This window comes from Mauremys mutica, chromosome 9, assembly GCF_020497125.1.
Source record: "Mauremys mutica isolate MM-2020 ecotype Southern chromosome 9, ASM2049712v1, whole genome shotgun sequence".
Taxonomy (NCBI): domain Eukaryota; kingdom Metazoa; phylum Chordata; order Testudines; family Geoemydidae; genus Mauremys; species Mauremys mutica.
Genome location: NC_059080.1, coordinates 39,339,156 through 39,360,815, shown reverse-complemented (window position 1 = coordinate 39,360,815; position 21,660 = coordinate 39,339,156). Strand labels below are relative to the sequence as shown.

General features: G+C 43.5%; 1 long non-coding RNA gene across 2 annotated transcripts in view; it reads right to left on the bottom strand.

The window, feature by feature from the left end:
* Positions 1–5,090: 5,090 nt before the first annotated feature.
* LOC123376911 overlaps positions 5,091–21,660 on the bottom strand; it is a 31,345-nt gene continuing 14,775 nt past the window's right edge. For both annotated transcript variants that reach the window (XR_006581984.1, XR_006581985.1), the window contains exons 2-5: positions 20,322–20,515; positions 17,759–17,907; positions 16,443–16,534; positions 5,091–5,136 (exon numbers count right to left, since the gene is read on the bottom strand). This is a non-coding gene — a long non-coding RNA (uncharacterized LOC123376911). The remainder of the gene's footprint in view (positions 5,137–16,442; positions 16,535–17,758; positions 17,908–20,321; positions 20,516–21,660) is intronic.

Below are 21,660 nucleotides of genomic sequence, written 5' to 3'. Positions count from 1 at the left end.
CTTCAGAAGTGAAAGTTTCCCATGGGAAAATGTTAGTTTTAACCAAATTTGTTTGATTTTCCAAGCAAAGCAAAAAATGTTTCAAATCAACATTTTTTGTTTCAAAATGTTGTTTTGAAATAAAAGAAACAAAATATGGTTTCAAAATGTTGCATTCATTTCATTTTGAACCAAAACTAATGAAAATCTTCCATGTGGACATTTCCGAGTCACAACTTCTCAGAATTTTTTCATTTTGTGAACATTTGATGTTTTGTACTTTGACGTGTCAAAATTTTCCCCACAAGGAAAATTCCATTTCTCAAACAGCTGTATGAAAAATGTCATATCAGGGGCTGTGCTTGGTAACTTCTAGAACAACAGGAGCCTACGGGAACGTTCCCAAAAAACACTGTTCGCTACGTTTAGATTGACCGCTGTTGAGCATACTGAATACAGCACAGAACACTAATTGTACTTATAATTCACCACTTCATAAGAGAGGAATTCTCCAATTCCCCCAGTTGGTCTCCCAGCCACTCATCATCCATCCCAGACTTCCAGTCCCGTACTTTGTATGACACTTTTCCCCCTCCACTATCAGCCCCTCATTCCTTTACACACTTTTCTTTCTGCACCAACTTCCCACCTCTGCAAACAACACCCCAGTCTCCTACCTTCACTACAGCATCCCTAGAAATGGCCACGTTGGCCAGTTAGTCAGCATTGTTGTCATGCAGGAGAATCTTTCGTGTTTCTTACCTAGGGGATCTTTGATTCACAGAAGAAAAAAAGGCAAGGTTAAAATAAAGTTTTTTAAAAACGCCCAAATTTTAAGTCAACCCCAAACCTAAGAGATAAAACTCTGATGTAAGACTAGTGGGTATGTTTTCCCTCCACAGCCTTGGGAGTATCAGCTGACCAGCCAGAGAGTGGCACCATTACCCAGCTTTGCGTTGACAGTTCTCATGCTGTCACAGTGTGTAAAATGACCTGCTGGATCTCCAACGAGATGTGGACATGCAGCTTTGGCTATGTGATCCTTGGCCTCAAGAACATAGCAGCCTGTGTTCCAAAACAGAACAGACTCCTATGAATGTGGAAAGAAAACCTCTCCCTCCATGTCTCTTTCATTGTATTCACGCATGGGTTTTCTCACAGACCTTGCTCAGCCTGGATGAAGCTGATAGCCTGGTGGTCGACTAGGGAAAAGCTGGGAAAGTTCCCAGTGAGAAGACTGCCAGGCAGTGATCTAAGGGGCACCAAAATCAGTTACTCACAGCGGCCTGCAGGAGAAAAAGGAGTAGAGAGAGGGGAAATATGCTGCTGCAATTAGCGACACTGCTTGAGGTTTGCCATTCCAGATGCTGTTTATTAAACATCACAAAGGCATGTCAAAGGGATGACCAAGGAAAGAGAAAGTGGGGCATTGCTCTGATCACGTGCTGCAATCAACTAGGCCTTGTCTGGTCTTTCATTTTTTTCCCCTCTTTAGTCATTTTTTTCCCTGGCTTTCTCCCTCCCCTGTGTTCAGGCTGCTGGGGTTTTCTGAAATGTCACCATGGATTTCAGTCTCCTCTGGAACAACCATAGGAAACACCTGCTTCCAAATGGTCAAGATCTGGAACAGCATGGCACTGGGACCCTCATGGTCACCATGGAAACCAGTAGGCCTTCAAAGTAGCCAGCAGGGTTTGAACTATAAAGGCGTTGGGATTTTAATGGGATTTTTTTTTCCTTTCAGAGCTGGGGGCGAAGTTATTATTTTTCATCTGAAGCGCAGTTCCAGTGGAGCAAGTGACTCTAATAATAATGACATTGTGGGATTCCAGACTGACTTTGTGGGATTCCAGACTGACGCACAATGATTCCCAATCAAATTTGCTCAAGGAAACTACAACTTTCCTAAATACCCTCCATGCAAAATCAGGCCTGGGAACTTAGAGTCAAGCTAGGTTCTCTCTGCATCAACAACAAGGACGATTCCACAGTCAGAATTTATTTAACAGGTCTGTTGACGATGCAGAAGCTGAAAGAGACTCCGGCTCATTCTCCCTTTGCTTTGCTGGCTCTACCAGGCTAACAGGATGGAACATACTCCTAGTCCATAAATGCCAGCACACATAACTCTGGAAACACACAGGGGGCAGGCCTGCTGAGTAAGAAGGGGATGTTTTTACTGCCACTTTTTCAGAGTAGAACCACACTTCCAGGATATTTCTTACCCAAGCATCAGATGAACTACTGCAGGTGACCTTGAAGTGACTGAGCTGGGATCGTGAAGTGATATAAAATCAGATGCTCACGGTCTCTGTTCAGGGAGTCTTGCTCCTCAGTTCTGCATTTGTTTGGTGGACACCTTTCACTCTGGAGAATGCCACTGCGTCTCACAAATCATAGCAAAACACGAGGTCCTCACTACGATGTTATTTCTACTCTATTCAGGTTTTTATACCATGCCTATGTCACCTGTGGCCCTCTTAAGGGCAACTCACTCAGGTCTGACGCATCCAGCCATCCCCTCTCTCAGAGTGGGATCCTGCAATCCACTCCCTGCAGTCCGGGGGCTTGGGCTGCAAAGCCCTGCAATCCACTGTGATTGTCTCAGGTGATCTGACATCAGTTCAGCACCTCTAACCCTGTTCTCTCAGGGACAATGAGAGGGTTAACCAGTGACCAGCCATCCTGCACAAAGTAAAGTACTGTATATTCAGAACAAAAGCATTACAGAGAACACATATCATAAAACAATGAACAGCTTATACACCAGACTGGCTTGCCAGGTGCTACCCATCTTCCACATGGAGACCCTGGTAGGATTTTAAGTACTTCAGGCCCTCCTCAGAACCTACCTCTCTTGGTCCCAGATCAGGGCTGTCTCTTCATGCCATTTTCTGTTCTTTGTTTGTCAGGCCTCTGAAACCAGGTCAAACTGCTGTATCCTAGTTCCCTGGGAAAGGTGAGGTGAAATTTCCACAGACCACTTACCTGCATTAGGTATTTGCATTAATTACCCCCCAGCAACTTTGGTTCCTAGAGGAAACATTTTTAGCTCACCCTTTGAGCCAAGAATACAGACTAATGCCCAAAAAGATATGTTGATGCAATAGTATTTGAATATTCCATGTGTCCACAGCATCTGTCACATCTCACTATAATAGTCTTTGAATATTCCCTGCTTCCAAAGCATGGCATTTATCCCAGCCTATTACCACCTCAGCCCACTAATCCATCTCTAAAGGACTTATTCAAACATTTCAGACCCCGAATAACTTCAGAGAGATGCCCTTTATACAATCAATCCAAAGAAATGTTTTCTTCTTGCTGCCTAAATAAGCAATCTCTCCTCCTAGACTTCAATGGCTTGAAATCTAGAGTGGACAACACTCAATCATCAATCTCTGACAGGTGTAAAGTTCAACATCTAACAACCCCTGAGATCTAAAACCAGGAGGAGAAATTTTCTACTAGCTTTCATTTATACCAGCAGAGAGTTTGGCACAGGGACTTTATACTGCTGGAAAAAGAAGCGCTCCCAATGGCACACAGTACTTGCTTCTTGCCCTGAGAGATCCCAAGATATCAGATGTTAAAATCATGGCACTATGAATGGAAAAAGCTATGTGGAGTCATTTTTACACATTTCTAAAATGTATTCCTTATGATCTCTCGCTCTCCTTCTGAGCCTTGCACAGCTGGATTTACCACCCCAAGGGAGTCTGGCTTTGCAAAGAAAGGGATAAAAAATTTTATTGGTACTATTTTTGTAACACTCTCTAAAACATTCTGTAAAACACATAGTATACAGACTTACCCACTCATAAGGCAGGCAGCCATTCCAGACTTGTGCCAGTAAAACATTTCTGTGATACCAGCCCATCAGCTCTCTTTCTCGGTCTCTCCGTCAGTAGAGAGATGAGTGATACATTAAATGGATGTAGAGAGGATATAATCAATTGGCCCCAGAAAAGGAGTACCTCTGGGATGAACTGCATCAATTGTTAAACTGTGCACAGACCACCTCCTGGCACTTGAGGTCAGGACACAGAAAATGTCATATGCGTCTGGAATGGTCAGGGGAGTAAACATGGATGGGACAGAATCGTCCAAGTTGAAACTTGGTGAGGAAACCAGGAATAACACCTCTATTGCCATGGGAAGTTTAATGACCGTGGGTGGTCAGGACCTCAGTTTCAGGTGTTACTGAAAAGACAATGGGCCCAATTCTCACTTACTAGGCAGAGAAGCCCCAGGGCTGCTCTAATTGGTGCTTATGGCCCCCTGTGACCTCCAAGAAGCAGAGAACCATCTCAGCACAGTGCACTCCAGCCATGCCTCAATATACCGGTGATATGCTTGTGATTCAACCCCTACATCATGGGCTGGGAGCAGGATGGGCATAGAGCCCTGGCAACAACTCTATACCTCTGTGTATTCTCTGTGTTTCTACTCACTTTAAGGCTCCTTTGTGGTGCCAAGGCAGCATGATAAGTCTTGGAAAAACTGAAAATCAGGCCCAGTAACTCCAGCAGCACCAGGTTTTTCTTTTCTGACTCAGAGAAGGGTACCCTGGCTGAAACAGCAGCACTTAGGCTCCATTGCCCAGTACTGAGCAAGTCCCTCGTGTGTCAGCACATCTCCTGAAGTCACAGTCCTAGCCAAGGCAGCGTTGATGAGTAGGGAATCACAGATAGATGCAAACTTCCAGAGTGTGGGACTTCTCCAAGTTGCCATTCAAATGCCCAGCCAAGAGGTCTAAAGAAATTTTCATATCCCTTCTGGTTCAGAAATCATCCTGCTCACATATCACAGAGCTCACGGATTTCTCTAACTCCCATGTCTTTCTCTCTTAGTGACCCTGGGAAGGAAGTGGGGTCTCCCTTTCTTTTCTTCCACATGTGAAGTCACCACACCAAGTGTGGGACATCATGCTAATTTCTACTGCAAACGTCGGAGATACCACAAACAGGCTCTCAGCACAGCAGTAAGCATGGAACAGAGACCATGAACCAAATTCTGGACACTCATTTTACTGCTTAAAGGGGAACTGAGTTCTTTAGAAAATCTGGCCCCAAATAATGTCCATGCAGCTGAAGGGCAAAGGTCCTCACCTTGAGATGAGAAGAGACTTGGTCAGGTGAGCAGTCAGAAGAAGAGCTAGTAAAACAAACAAAATCCCACACAACTAAGCGTAAGCCCGCAAACATTTTTTGTGTTTTTTTATTCTCCCTTTCACCTCCCTTTTTTTCCCCAATAGAAAATCTCTTTTTTTCTCCACTTTTCCCCACTAGGAATGAACAGAGTCAGGCGTAAAACCAGGAGAAAAAGTGGGATTTCCCCACTAAAACAAAATGAAACAGTTCAACATTTGGGGAAAAATTTCAACATTTTTTGTTTCCAAATGCTCATCTAAAACTAAAATATGTCGATGAAAAAATGATAGAACCACAAATCATTGGCCAGCTCCAGCCAGGAGATAGGAGACCTGCAACTGAGCAGATGGAGCTGGGATTCCAATCAGTATTGGAGAACTGGTGTGACTGAGCCTGGCTGGTTGACAGCAGATTCTGAACACTGTGAAATACAAGGCACAGAGCAGTTGGAGTAATAACCCTTCTCCTATTGCCATGATCTCACTGCTCCTAGTCTTGTTCCCACTCATCAGAAGCCTGAGGTGGAAGATAGCGTCCCGTGCTGTATCAGTAACATGGCAATCCAGGCTTAGCTACAACCTCTGGCTGTGCAGGGAGGCCAGAGAGGGATGACAGCATGTGCAGAGATAGTGGGCCATCTCCAATCCATCACCCAGCTGATTTCTGGCTCGTCTGTTATGAGTCCCGGCAACGTTTTCTGCCACCACCTCTTCCAAACGCATGAGATGAAACTCAGTGATTCCCCTCCAATGATTGTGCTTTTCTCAGTGTTTTTGTCACCATGGGGTAAAAAGCTGACTCTAAATCAGATCCAACTAGGCACACAAAGGGAGGGATGCAGTGTATTCACTTGGACTGGGTGCAACGTACTGGCTCCTTTGTGTATGTGCTGCTCTCCTCTGCTGGGAGAAATATGTCAGACCTGATCCACAGCCACACAGCTAGGATCCAGATCTCAATCCAGATTTCAAACCCATGAAGTTCAGGGCTGGTAGAGCCTAGGATTTGGGTTCTGCCCAACATAAAAATGGAGGCCTTTACACTATCTAAAACCGGATCCAGGTTCCGATTTCAAATGGGTTCTGATTTAGGGCTGATTAACACCCATTCCTAGTTTAATCCACTTAAAATTGCCTCATAATCTAGTGGCCAATGGCCTGAAACAGGATGCAGACTCTATTAATTTGGGTTAATTACACTAATAATAATAATAGCCCCGTCCAGGAAAAACATCCCTGTTCAAGAAAGCACTTAAGCATTTCCTTAACTTGAAGTCCTAATAAAGTTGGAGACTTGGTTAACTGCTTTCCTGACTAAGGGCCTTAGATCAGACCAACCAACAAACTGTACGCAGACCTTTCCCTCACAGAAATGCAGCCAGTTCTGGGGTGGAAAGCAGCAGCCAAACACTTCTCAGCAGTCTAAGACAGAAAGAGAAGGAAATAGTCTCCACTAGAAGCTGCAGGAAGAATTTACAGAGCCAGAAAGTAACTATCCCAATTGGAACAGGTTCAGATGCTAGGTCTACCAGTCCTACTCCAGAAAAAGAAAAAGAAAAAGAAAAGAAATGCTAAGCATTTTCTAAAATAAAATTTAAATGTTTTCTTATTTTAACAAGGGAGGAGAGCAGCAGTTGCATCACCAATTTATTATAACTGTAATATCTATCAGCTCCAAGATCGGTGCCCCTTTGAGCTAGGAACCTCTAATGAAACAACAATTCTTGCCCCAAAATATTTACAGTCTAAGAATGTCCGAGAGAAAACAGGTGGATGCAGCAAAGGGACGGGGGAGCACAAAGAAACAGTCAGACTGTTATGATTAGCGTAATATTGGCACAGCTAAGTACACATACATTCAGCTGAAAGGAAAACAGCACGAGGTGTGCACAGCAGAGAACACAGTATCAATTACTTTGCCAAAGCCTCATACTCCCAAATAACAAAGCCGTTATTATTGATTTCTTTCTACTCTACCACGTAGATGAAATCTTGAACTTGATCCTCTATGCACTTCCGGCAGCCTGAGAGGAGAATCGGGCCTTTTATCTTTACTAGCTGGACATGGTCACTAAGGGTATGTATAAATTGCAATTAAAAACCCGTGGCTGGCCCATGCCAGCTGACTCAGGCTCGGGTTATGAGGCTGTTTAACTGCAGTGTAGATATCCAGGCTCTGTCTGGAGCCCAGACTGTAGGACCCTGCAAGGTGGGAGAGTCCCAGAGCTTGGGCTGCAGCCCCAGCCAGAACATCTACACCACAATTAAACAGGCCCTTGAGGTCAACCCAGGCCAGACGCAGGTATTTAATTGCACTGTCGACAATACCCCTAAGGGTATGTCTGCACTGCAGTCCGGGGAAGGAGATGATTGCAGCACATATAGACACATACAGATCATAGTTTTGATCTACCTAGCTCAGATACCACAGCACTATGGGCTTCATCGCAGGCTATGCAAGCCTGCTTGGGATGCTGGGTAATTACCCAAGAGGGTAGTTTGTGCTGTCATGGCATCATTGCTATGGGTACCTGAGCTAGCTAGATTAAAGCCAGATCGGGGGTGTCTCCATCTGCTGCAGTCACACATCTGACTGCAGCGTAGACGTATCCGAAAGGCCTGCAACACAAAGAACCATGCTGATTTCTTTGGCTAATGGCTGAGTTTGAAGAATTAATTTCTTTGCCCTTAAAATAAGTTTTCCTTGATCCTTGTTAATATTCACAACAGACTCCAAAGATACTGGGATGCTGGAAGAAAACTAAGTTCAGTATCCTATGGGGCCTTTGGAAAGCTTGGCAGTTCTACAACATTTAGGAACTGAATTTACACTCTGCATCCCTGGGGTTTGCACACAGAAAAAAATTTAGCTAGTGGTGAGAGTCCCATGTTTAGCCTCAGCTCATCCAGTTCCTAACATGCTTTGGTCAGTGAGTATAGAGGACGCCTTCTGTCTCCAAAGGGACCTTAGAAATTGGCTTAAACGGTTTAAACGCAGTCTCTAAACAGCCCCCAGATCTGTGTAGATGAGGCTGCACTCTCCTAATTACGCTGGCAGAGAATGTTCTCAGGTCACAGCAGATATGGGTATAACCTAGGTCTCAGCTCTGCTTATTGATTCCCTCAGCTAGCATGTGTGCTTACACAATCCTCAGCACATGAATCAAAGCCCAGCAGATTCTCTTTGGCTGGATTAATTTTAACCTCGGGTCCATAGTTGATTTATTTATGTCCTTATACATTTTATTCCACAATGTTTTGTCAAATGTTGTATTTAAAGTCCCTGCTCCATGAATTGTTTTGTTCATTCAGCTGATGCCAAGAGACCATGGTCCCATTATGCTTCCCCACCTACCCACTCCCTGGCATTCCCAAAAAGTACCACTATGTTTTTAATGTCCACAACCTCTATTTCACAGCTCCCTCCATCCACCCCTCCATCATAGGGCATTGGTCTGCATGGACTCCAAAGAAGAGCTTATCCCCACCAGTACTGAATCACCAACACCCCTTCCTGCTTCATTCATCCTTGCAGGTCTCCTAAGCAAGTGTTGACCAGATCCAATCATACTGAGCTTGTGAGGCCTGATAGGATCACACTTCATATATGGTCATGATGGCCCCCCACTCTGCTAGCTAAAGCAGTAGACACATCTGATTTGGGAGCACATGGATATGAATTCTGTGCAAGGGCTGTAGAGAAAATTGGGGCCTTGGCACATCTGCAGCCCTGTATTGTTACAAAGGGTAAAAGAGACCCATCTTTTTATTTAGTCTTGGTGTGGGGTGTGAGGAGCAGCTAACATGACCAAGGACTTTTATTTGCATGTGTAACAATAAAATGATTTCCCAGAAGAGCAAAGAAACTAGACATTTCCAGTGAGATACAAGCCCTGAAAGCTGTTTAAAAGTTTCCCTGTGCATCTTCCCGATGCCTCCAGCCTGCAAAGGCAAATAAAGTGCTTAGAGTTCCAGTCACAGCACTCTGGAAAAGGAATTCCGAGCCCTCGGCATGTCATTAGAGTTGGCCTCCCTCTGTTCTGAGGCTCATTAAATCCAGCCTGCCGTCAGCTTGCAAACTGGAAAGCTCTATTCAGAGATGTGCAGTAACCTAGGCAAGAGTGAGAATGTCTAACCCCCCTCCACAACTCCCCACCAAGCCTTTTTCCGCCCACTGACAAGCTCTTGCACAAATAGCATTCTCCTGCTGATCTGATGGGCTCTTCTCCAGTGGAGGACACCGAGACGTGTCTGAAACACTGAGCTAACAGCAACGCAGGGTGTTGTACATGATGTTTTTCAAAGGCCAGAGCAGCGGGGTGAGACGATGGTGGTGAATAGGGCATGATGAGTTTCACTCTCAGAGCTCAAGGAGAACGACAAGTATTCCAGCAATCTTCCTAAGGGAAATGAGCCAGGTTCTGCGAGACCCATAGGGAGCAGACATTTATACAGTTGAGGTTATGGGAAGTCAGAGGAAGAACATACAAAGTTTAGATGGTAAAAGTGGCTGCTGAACTAAAATTAAGTACAGGGAAAAATCTGTCTGGCCAATCCAACTCTGGGTCTGTTAAAGTGGTGGGGGAAGGCAGAGCTGGGAAAAGCTAAAGCTGCAATTGAGATCCTACCACCTCAAAATGTATCAGCACTGAAGCAATCCCTCTGGGGGACAGATTCTGGAGCAAATTCAAACCTGTCCTCAGAAGACCACGATCTTGGCTTAATGTAGCTCCTGTGAGGATAAACCACAAAGGCCCATTTTCAGGGATCTAGACCATCTATTGACTATGCCCCACCTTATGTTTCCTAATCTCCAGCCTTTTCAGGAGATGCTGGCAGCTGTGGTCTCAGTGGGGTGCTTCTCCTGTTACAGAGAGATGGTTGTAAGCCTGGAGCAAATTGTTCCACAGGCTATCAGTCTGAGAGCCTGTAAACCCCAATGAAGAGGTTTGGCAAGTATACGGGAATGTGAGAGGTTCACAAGATATTTGCAGGGTCTTGATCATTTCACCCTTAGAATCATAGAATCATATGACAGATCGCCTTCTGACATCACCAGCCATTCTGTAATGACTGTAAAGTCCCAGAGAAAGAGACCTTTACAGGCTAGAGATTGCTCATGCCTTTGATGAAATTAAACCCTATTATGGAATAGGCAGCAGGGAAGTCTCTACCAGTGGCTGACCTCTTAGCAAGGAGCCCTAGAATTGAATCTACACTGCAGGTTTTGGTGACACAGAAAGTCACCTATGTCAGCTAAGGGGCACTTTCTTATAAACCTTAATCTCCCTATGGCTCCATTCCCCCACCTTCTGGCTCTTTATCCTGTGATCTCTTTGAGGCGGTTACTGTCTCTTGTCTGGTCTACACCTAAAATTTAGGCCAACCTAGCTACATCACTCAGGGGTGTGAAAATGTTCATGCTATAAGCACCATGGTTAGGTGGATCTAATCCCCAGTGTGGAGGCAGCTAAGTTGACAGAAGGATTTTGCCGTCAGCCTAACTACCCCCTTTTGGAGAGGTATGAAGCATCTACACTACAGCAGCTGTGCCTCTATAGCAGTGGTAGTTAGACATAACCTAAGTGTATGTACAGCACCTAGGCCAATGAGACCCTGACTTTGGTTGGGACCATTAGATACTGGCACACAGCCAGAATCCCCCAGCATGCCTTAGCACTGGAGGAGTTACACACCAACAGCTGCTCACCCCATTGACTATTGCACGGTGGAGAGGGATTGTTATATTTTACAATTTATTTTAGTCGTTGCTGTAGAATGTAATCTAAGCACATTCTCAGGGAGAATCGGAAGAGGATTAGATATTTGTATGAATAAGAATAGCTTCTGTGGTTAGTCTAGCTGGGATGAAATATAATAAGGATCTCAATCCTCATGCTTCAGGGCATAAACTAATCACTAGAGAGGTGCCAGGAGGAAATTACTCCTCCTAGCATTGTATTCTACAGCCATGTGCATGGTGGGGAGTTAAAGATAAAGCACCCCTTATTTGCTAATATTGGAGACACGAACCTCAACTGGATGGGCCACTGGCCTGCTCTGGTGCTGTGTGGGGCTGTAGGCTAGGAATTTTTAAAAGAGGCCAAGGGTGATCACTTTGTGTACCTAACTACCTTGGGTTCCTTTGCAAATCCCAGCTGTAATTGCTTTGGGCCTGATCCAAAATCCATTAAGGTCAGTGGGTGTCTTTTCATTTAGTTCAATGGGCTCTGGACCACACCCTATAACATTTTGCTTTTTAAACTGTCATCCCCGTTTACGCAGACCCCTACTCCATGCAACCTGAGCGCTGTCATTAACCCATATTAATGACTCTAGCCCCAGCTGATTAATAAACTGGCCTTGGGCTGCTGATCTCCTTGGACCATTAAACCCAACCCCAGCCAGCTAGCTATTAATCCCCAGGCCAGCGATCCCAGGCAAGGTTATTATTATCACCATCCATCCTTTTAGATTCTCCATCAGCAGCAAAAAGGGGAGGAAACCATTTGCATTTGTCACACAGCACCATCTGTTCTCTGATGTTAAAAAAACGGCTACCAAATTCTATAGCAACTGCCCTCAATGCTCAAGCTTAGCATTTCTGTCGAGTCCAGGCTATCATCATGCTGCATGGATGATCCACAAAGATCATGCTGCTACTGCCTGAGATAGATCTAGAGTATTCACAACGCCAATAGCCATTGCTGGGATATACATCCTTTGGCTAGGAATGGAATTTATTGTAACAGATAATTAAGGTGATGATACCTGGGTTGGCAGTTTCAAACAAAGATGCAGCAGAGGAACAGAATTACCCTAATTACCTAAATTACCTCTAAAAGTGGCTCCTCTGAGAATCTTCAGATACCCACCTCATTTCCTCCTTTTCCTGTCCTAATCCAAATATTCTTTATTTACCCATCGGTAATCAAAAACCTGGGATCAGCCTTAATGAAGCCAGTGGAAACTGACATCTCTCAGAGCCTGGCCTTAGCCTAACATTAATTCAATCCTCACCCTATGTTATTAGACATTTCCATTCTTTTTCAAGCTATTTTTAAACTCGTGTCATCTCCAACTCTTTAGTGTCAGACACTGAATATGAACATCGGGGCAGAGCTCAGGGCTGTGTCAAACCCTAAGCCCTGTAATATTCAAAGCTTATTCTGGGTTTGAACATAGGACCCAAGCTAGCAAAATCCTAAGGAAATCTGTTTCCAGCCCAACTGACTTCTCATTAAAAATGCAAAGGAAAAACATTTTTGCTGCCTCTAACTAGTCACAAACTTTTCTTTCCAGAGTTTCATGGTCTAATTTGGTTTTGTAGCAAAACTTAAAGTGCTATTTAGCCATATTAGAAAGGAAAAATAATTGAATCTTCTCCTTTGTAACCTGGGTTCATACTACCCCAACACACTGCAAAAACAAAAAAACAGATCCATGGCAGCAAATGACAGAACCTAGGTCCACTGACTCAGGCTTGGTAGGGGCTAAAAACAGCAGTGTAAGTATTTCCCCAAGGCTGGAGCCCAGATTCTGAGACCCACACACCCCTCCCCTGCCAGGTTCCAAAGCCCTGAGCAGGAACATCTACGCTGCTGCCCCAAAGCACAAACCCCACTTGCCCAAGTCAGCTGACCCAGGATCTGAGACTCGCTGTCACAGGGTATAGTAGGGTTTTGTTTTTTCAGCATAGACATATGCTTAGTGTCTCTTCCTGGGCAGTCTTGAGCAGCTAATGACTCTGGTGGGAGCAATGAGTACTTGTTGCCTCTAAGGATCAGGCTATTCACGTGAAACCCCAGGGGTGCAAAAGCATGCCAACTGCAAGGGAAAAAAGGGAATTGAAATCCATCATGTGACCCCAGCTTCGCACAACTCTAATCAGCACCCCGCATATTGCCGTGCAGCTAGCAGCCAGCCAGAGACGTGGACTCCTTTTAGCAAGAGAAGACAGGATCGATTCTCTACTCTTCCACAGTCACTGTATGACCTTGAGACAGTCATTTAATCTGTGTGCCTCGGTTTCCTCATCTGTAAAGTGGTGATGGCAATAATACTTTATTTACATTATAGGCTCTTTGGGGCTGGAAGTGTCTCCTATTATGTGTCCACACAATAGCTAGCATAACAGGGCCCTGAGCTAAGGTGAGGCCTCCATGGGTTATTGGACTATGCCTACAGCTGCAATGCTCAGAGCTGAAAGAGTTAACAGGAACCAGGTTTTGCCTGGATTTCTGGTTTCCAGCAGGACACACAGTGCTCAGGCAGCATTGGTGTGCTCCGAGGCTATAACAGCCACTCGCAATAAAAACCCCTCTAGCACCAACATTCCTATCTTGTTTTCAAGATATTTATGTCGACCGCAGAGACAGGCTCTTCTGCTCAAGTCTTCCCAGGATTGTATAAACCTTTACTCGCCCCAGCTGCTGGGGAGCCTTGTTTGTTGGAGGGCGTTTTTAATAGCTGCTGTAGTGTTATAATTAGCCTGTGGACTGGGTAGTCTCTGAGGGAAGTGGTGGAAGCCCCATGCTGCTCGAGTCATTTAACATTCGGCTGAAGAAAACACTGCAGGGTATTCTGTAGGAAGCTTTCCTTAGGGGAGGGAGTGGTTATAGCTGCCTAAGAGGGTGTTTCTGTCCTTCTCCAGTCTATAACATTAATTATAGTTATTAATTATTTAGGAGGCTATACAAATAATTATCCCTAAATAGTAATTACATGCCTATATATAGCCTCAACTGATCCCACAGCGCTGCACAAATTCTCCCTGGTGGCCTCATCCCCTCTCAGTCTCAGCACATTGTTGTGCCTTTTGCAAGCCCAGCCCCAGACGCGGGATGGTACCATGGCAGTGTCCCGCACCTGCAGCAATGGGCAGAGGTATGTCCCGTGCAGAGCTCAGAGAGTCTGGCATGCTGACAGCAGCACTCACAGGGCGTACAGGCAGCTGAGACTCTTATGGCATTTTGGGGAGGTGCACCGTTCACTCCCTAGAGCAGCCTGCATGGAACTAGGAGAGATGAGCATAGGTTGCAGGAGGAAAGAGTTTGGAGGATGCACCAGGAAGTCAGTCTGTGTGCACATGGCTGGAATGCTGGCTGCAGTGGCAGCACCTCTGTAAATAGTTCTCTTAATAAAGAGCCAGTTTAGTTTTAGAGACACTCCCCACAGTGCCAGACAGAGCTTGAGGCGAGGAGACTGCCATGCGCCTGCCCCAGCCAGCTGCAGCCTCACTGGGGCTCATCGAGCTGTGCTGAGTGTTGCGCTTCCCATGGACCTTGCACCAAAAAGTTCACACAAAGGGATTGCAGGGCCAACCAGGGTCTGACCATTAACATTCATAAATGGCTATCCTGAATATGCACATCCCAGGTGGTGGATTTACCCAAATTTATCCACTCTATTCCCCAACTCTCAGTCACTGCAACACACCCATTCCCCCACCCCACCAAATCTCAAACAACCCACCACAGTCAGCGATTGCAGAGGAAGCCATCAATTCACCAGCTGAAATTTTCCAAATCAACTCTAAAAACCCCATGCTCACCAGCTCAGCCCATCGAGAGATGAGCTGATACACAGGTCAGGCAAAGTCATCCAGCTCTGTGCCACTTCACAGAGGCATGTGTAATGGGGGACGTGTCAGAGATTAGACAGCACAACAGAGAGACAAAGGCAAGAGAACAGGGAGTGGATGTAAGAGGAATATAAAAGCCAACTGAATAATTAAAGAGAGGAGATGTTCCTAGATGAGAACAAAATGAAAGAGTTGTGCGATTTGAGCAGAAGTGGCCTTTTCACTTCATTACAAGAAGCTGGTGTCCTTATTTGGTTATTAATATTTCCAGCTGAATTAGCCTGAGGTTAAAAATGGCTCAAGAAATAAAGAGAGAGCACAAAAAAGTATTGTAAAGTCTTTATATATATTTATTCCGTGGGAATTAAAACTGAAAGGGTCAAGTGCCGTGGGATACCCCCTTGGGAACAGTCCTGCACCAGCCAGGGGAGATGCACAAGGTGACCTAAATTAGGGCTTTTCCACCATCAGCAGCTGCGCTTTTGTGTGAAGTCAGTTTGACATATTCATGGCTGCTTTATGGTGTCACCTTCCAGAAAGGGAACATGTCATCATTAACAAGAGCTGTGAATGCCCTCTGGCAGGCTTGGGCACCAGCGGCTAGGAGCTCTTAAACACAGAAGACAAATCTTGCCCTGCCTCAGCCCCACTAGGCATAGCGGAGTCACTTGGGGTGTACATCATGGCAGGAATTAGCCCTTGTCATGCTGGCATGTTTTAAGAGGTGGAACACTTGGAACAATTTATTCTCCTCCTCTGTTCCTTTGTGAGCCCCGTGTCAGTGTCCTGCAGCGGGGGAAATGGACTCCAGGGCTCTGATCAGTGCCTTCACTGGGCTGCACTCTAGGGCCACTCGGAACATCCCACAGGGAAGTCCTTGTGAGCATTAATTTAGCAGTACGGAGCCTATGACACATGCCTATGACATAAGAGCAGTTCTGTTTCTACTCAGTAGACGGCAGCAGCACGCACACACACCCCTTCAAGGAGCTTCTGGTAAAGACGGACCCAAGACATCTTATTAAGTCCTGAATTACAAACATCCCAAACATGCCTCTGGGCTCAGTAAGGTTTATGATTTTGATAACAGATATAAGGACTAGTCACCAATTTGGAGGTAGGTTTAGATTTAAAACTGCTCAAAGCCTGAGGTATGTCGGCTGGAGGGGTTGTTTGGCTGGGGCCCCTTTCTAGTTTCTGGCTGAGCCAGGCAGTGTTGAAACCTCATGAGAACGCCAGTTCTTGGTTTATTCCCAGCCCAGTTTTGCAGATTCAAAGGAGCTAAGCATCCAACTTACTGAGAACTCCTCCATATCCCTGATCTAAATTCTTTCCCTTATAGCTTCGCTTTTTGCTCCAGCAACCAAGAGTACAAAAACCCACCCAAGCAAAAGAGAAAAGAAAGATGAAAGCAGGCGCACATCAATAAAGGATGAAGGTGCTGGATGGGGCCTGTGATCAGGTATACGTGACCGTATTGTTACAGTATTGATTGTCCAACACATGCCTTAGAGGTACCAAAGTGCCCCCCGTACACGTAGGGGGTTCTGAAATTTTAATACGAAAAATCATATCAAAAGGATATTTTAAGCCTTTGAAGTGATCATGAAACGGACGCAGCAGCTGGTGCTCCAGTCATTGCTGAATCACAGCCCCATCCCCTCTCCAGAGTGCTTAGCACTGTAGTATCTGAGTACATCACAAAAACATTAGTGAATTTATACTCACCACCAGAGCTGGGCAGAAGAATTTCTTCAAAAACGTGGTGGCTGCAGCTAGTCTTCCCGCAGGAAAGAATTATTTCAAAACGACCCTTTGATCTAGAAAAGAAGATAAAAATGTTTCAATTAGTACTAAGTAGCAGCTGCCCTTAATGATAAGATAAAACAAGAGAATATTTCAGCTATGATGTCGTATGACATAGTAGTAATGCACACGTTGTATAAAAAGAGAAAGACAAAAATCAAAGTTTTTGGAATTCCAAAATGGAAGTCTCCCAAAACTGAAGTTTTCCAGGCCGCAGGAACTTTTGAAGATATTTGTTATTCTAATTGGACTGAAACCAAATTTCAAAGTCTCCAGCAAAGAGGAAATCCAGAGTTTTGACCAGTAGTAGTCTCTCAAACCACCCTGGGAGGTGGATTAGCATTATAATCCCTATTTTGCATGTAGGGAAATGGAGACACAGATTAAATTACAGGCTTTACCTCACACAGGAATGGAGTTGAGATCTCCTAAGTGATAGATCAATGCTTTAACCACAAGACCATCCTCCCACGTCCCCTTAGCAGCCTCTCCTCACAAACACACATGGGGTTCCTCTCTATGGTACCATATGACCTCCATTACCACAGTATCTGAGTGCCTCACAGTCTAACATTTATCCTCACAACACCCCTACAAGGCAGAGATTACATATGGGGAGCAGGGAAACTGAGGCACAGAGCTACTAAGTGACTTGACCAAGACCATATGGGGCATCTGTGACAGAGCAGAGTCAGTTCCTAGAGCTGGAGGCTAGATTGCTGGTGCCTTAGACAGAATCAACAGCTTTTACTTTGTACTAAGAACAGCCCTGGTTTTCCCTTTTGTGGTGGGAGCAATGGAGAAAGGGTGTGTTAAGGGTTAAAAGTTGGAAAATTTAGTCACAAGTCTTCCCAGTCCTGGCTTAATCAATTTCACCTTTATTTATACCATTTCAGACAGAATTATTGTTACATAGTGTTTGGACATAGTTATCGGACATAAATGTAGCCCACAAGACAGACTTAGTAAATGGGCCCAAGTTACTGCATTCTGGGGCATCAGGAAGTTCTTCCTCATTCCATGAGAGCTGCCACTGTCTCTGATTTCCTGGTCTGGCCCTTCAGTCCCATTCTTCAGTTTCTGGTCTGGTGTTTCCCCAGTTGGGGCCTGTGTCTGCTGAGATCTTTTATACAGATCTACATTACAGATTAAGTAATCTTTAGCCAATCGCTTTTTAGTGCATCAACCCTTTGGATTTCAGATAACCCGAACATTAAGACTGAGCAAGCTTCAGTTACCGAATTTCTGTATTTTTCCTGATGGGTTTTCAGTTTCTGGGGCATGTTGATTTTGTGTCACCCAATCCTAGGCCTTCCCAAGAAAAGGAGGGTTTTATCTTCCATTCCATGTTTGTGTATCTTCTACTTACACCTTCCAACACATGTTGCTGACAGAATAAAGATAACAACATTTAAAGCAGATTAGCAATTCTGTGTAAAAGAATGGGCAAAGCCACACTTATGCCAGCAAGTGTTACCTCATTTGTGCTCATTCACTCTACATAATTACAAATCATTAAAGATACAGCTATCACAGCTCTGAATCTTACCATTATCAAGTCTTCATTTTATAATGCAATGTTATGAGTCAGTATATGTAATTCTGTGCTACCCTTAGTCTATTAGAAATGGGAGCAGGAGTTACAGAAAAACTTGATGATTCTTTAAATGTCTATACTTCTTATCTTAATTAAAGATGGATTTTTCCTTCAAAGGCCACTTTTCCTTGCAAATCATTACATGAACTTCATCAGAAATTCTCCTGTTTAATGCATCTTGAGGGATGTCTCAGTTTTAGAGCCCTGATATTTAGTTGCTTTCAATGGTACCTCAAGTTACACACACACACCCCACAACACTCTGAGAAATATAATGGTTTTCAAGGGTGTCACTTATTTTACATGCTGGAGTAAGATTGTATACTCCAATGCTTGTTTCCTGTTTTCTTTCTTTAGCCAATCCTTTAACACAAGTGGCTCTCAACCTTTCCAGACTACTGTACCCCTTTTTGGAGTCTGATTTGTCTTGTGTACCCCCAGGTTTCACCTCACTTTTTTTATTTCGCTACTTGTAACTAAATCAGACATCAAAATGCAAACGTGTCACAGCACGCTTTTACTGAAAAATTGCTCACTTTCTCATTTTTACCATAGAATTGTAAAATAAATCAGTTGGAATATAAATATCGTACTCACATTTCAGTGCATAGTATATAGAGCAGTATAAACAAATCATTGTCTGTATGAAATTTTAGTTTGTACTGACTTCGCTAGTGCTTTTTATGTAGCCTGTTGTAAAACTACAAATGTTGTAAAATCATCAAATCTCTACATGAGTTAATGTACCGCCTGGAAGACTGCTGCGTACCCCCAGAGGTACATGTACCCCTGGTTGAGAACCACTGCTTTAACATACAATGTGTTATAGAATAAAGCATAAGCATTACTAAAATCAACACTTGTATCCATAACAATATCTTAGAACTAAGTGATAGCTGGATATTTCCCAATTGTATTGATTTGATTTGATTATGTCATAGAATCATAGGGCTAGAAGGGACCACAAAGGTCATCTGGTCTAACTGCATTTAATTTTCTTGCATGTGAATTAAATTATTTGGATTTCATTTGAGCAAAGACTAAGTTTAGTTTCAATTTAGCAATAGGTATTGTCAAGTTAATGAGTAATTGTATAGCCTTAGACTCAAAGCTTGGTTAACCTTTTATCACTACTTGTTTAACAAATTTGGGCTTAGGTATAATTTTGACTGGTCCAATGAGTTTCAAATTTAGGAATAAAAATACCAATTGAACTAATTAATTGGGCACACTTTCCCTTCATACTTATATTTTAACTATTCTGACTGCTCCATCTCCCACATACGTGTTTGATGTCCATTCCTGGCAGTGGCCAATTGAGATGAGCTCTTTCTTGGGTTTCCATCTCGTTACTGTGATTTATACCACAGCTGGGTGGTTTGGCCCCTAGAAAATCACATCAGCAGTTCCCTTTGGCTTGCACATCTGTGCAGCAGTCCAGCAGGTGGGATTGTCACCATCCCTGAGAGTGTTTCACCAGTATCTGAGATACCTGCACAGATTCCTTACAAATGGAATTTGATGGCACTCATTTACATACTACTGCCTCATTCACATCCTTCTGCACAATGGTTGGCAGGGAAAATGAGAAATAAACTTGCAAGTCTTCTGCCCAGTAATGAAGAGGTGATAATATTATCACAGCTAGATTTCAGAGGAGATCAGCCTCTGAGACTAGTGTTCAATTCCTATCCCAATCCAGTAAATATTTATTGGTAATGAGGTTAGGCATTTTCCCTATTTGGATATTGAAGGTTTTTTTGAATGTGTATATTACCCATCTAGTGTGTGATCATGGTCGCTGCAGGGCCTACACTGAGCATGCTCAATCAGGGCAAACTGCAAAGAATAGGGCAGACAATTCTCAAAACTGGTGGTTTATTCTAGAATTAGACTTCACCAAGCCAGTAACCAAACTGCTTCTGTAATACCTTACTGATTACCAAGAACCTAAAATACAGTTCCCTTTAAGCAATCCAGACTTTGGCTCCCATCCAGATAGCCAAGTCTAAGATAGTGAGGGTTACTGAAAACCTTATTCACCATATATAAAGTTCTACTAATCCCAAGAGATAGGGCACATTACCCATCAGGTCAATGAATATTTCAGATCTCAAATACATGCTTGCAGCCAATTCTTGTTAACTAATCTAAGATTTATTAATACAAAAAGAAAAGAATGGTTAAAAGATCATTATACATACAGATATGAATAAAGTCCTTAGGTCAGTTTCATATCAGAGATGGTGAGGCTGCTGATTTGTAGAAATCCTTCTGGAATTAATTTAAAAAATTATAGTCCAGTAGGCAGTCCATGTGCAGAGTTTGTTCAAATTCTTCCATAAGAATTCCATTCAGAATAGACCTGGAGACTTCAGTCTTGCAACTTGAACTTCCCCTGAAAAAGTTTAAGCAGATCTGAGATAGTAAGCATCAGGCCCGAAAGATCCTTTGTAGCTGAAGTTCAGTTGATAAGCCTTTTGGCAGCAAATGATCACAGCAGGCATTCCTTGGATGAAGAATAGGTGATGTACATTGTTGCTTTGAAGTAAATCTATTTCCTAGACATTTGCTAATGAAGGCAACTAGTTATCAGTGTAAGGCAATTAACCATTCAAAACAGTTCATAGGTTCTTTACTACAAACTTCAAAGAGAAATAAAGACGATAATATTATTATTATACCACAAGTTCCATCTAAATGTTAATATCCCTTTTTGATCTCTGAATCAAAAGAATACAGTAATGAAATGTTAAGAGACAGGAACAGAAGTTTAGCATCTATGAGATAATTAGATCACATTGTTAAACATCTAACAAGATATGGGTAAACACAGACAAATACAATTAGTATCTACTTTAGATTTTCTAACAATACAGGCCTGAATCTCAAGAACTCTAGTCTATTCAACACAATACTCTTCTAATATGTCCTTAAAGGTTGCTGCTAACCCAGCCTCACTGGCTCAGCATCACAGCTTGATTTCCAACTTCATCCTTATTTTGACTAATTAACCCTGTCCTGTGTTTCCTTTTTCACTGCAATTACTTGATCTCCTATTTGCCACTCTTGCACCATTGTTGTGGCATCAAAGCATCAAACAATCTGTCTCACACCCATGTTTTTGTCTGGCCCCGAGATTAACATCAGCATTTTTAGCTGTAGCAACCATTGATCAATTACAACAGTGTGTTGTACCAAGCCTGGCACAGCACAAAAGCAGGTGTTCATGCAACACCATGTTACAGCCTGTCATGATTTCAAAGAGAGCCATCCCTGTTCTATTTGGAGTACCTTGAAGAACCATCAGTACTCAGGGCAATTTAATATTCCAATCTTTTTATTTTCTCTAAGGCATTTTAGTAATCATAACCTTTAAAATTTTATTACTTCTTTCTACCAGATCTGATGACTATGGATAAGCGATAGGATATTTCTGCTGCAGTTCCAGCATTATCTTACCAGTAAAACGTGTTCACTGATCTAAATCAGTTACCCATGGAAGACCCCATCTGGTAAAGATCTGCTCAAATAGAACCTTAG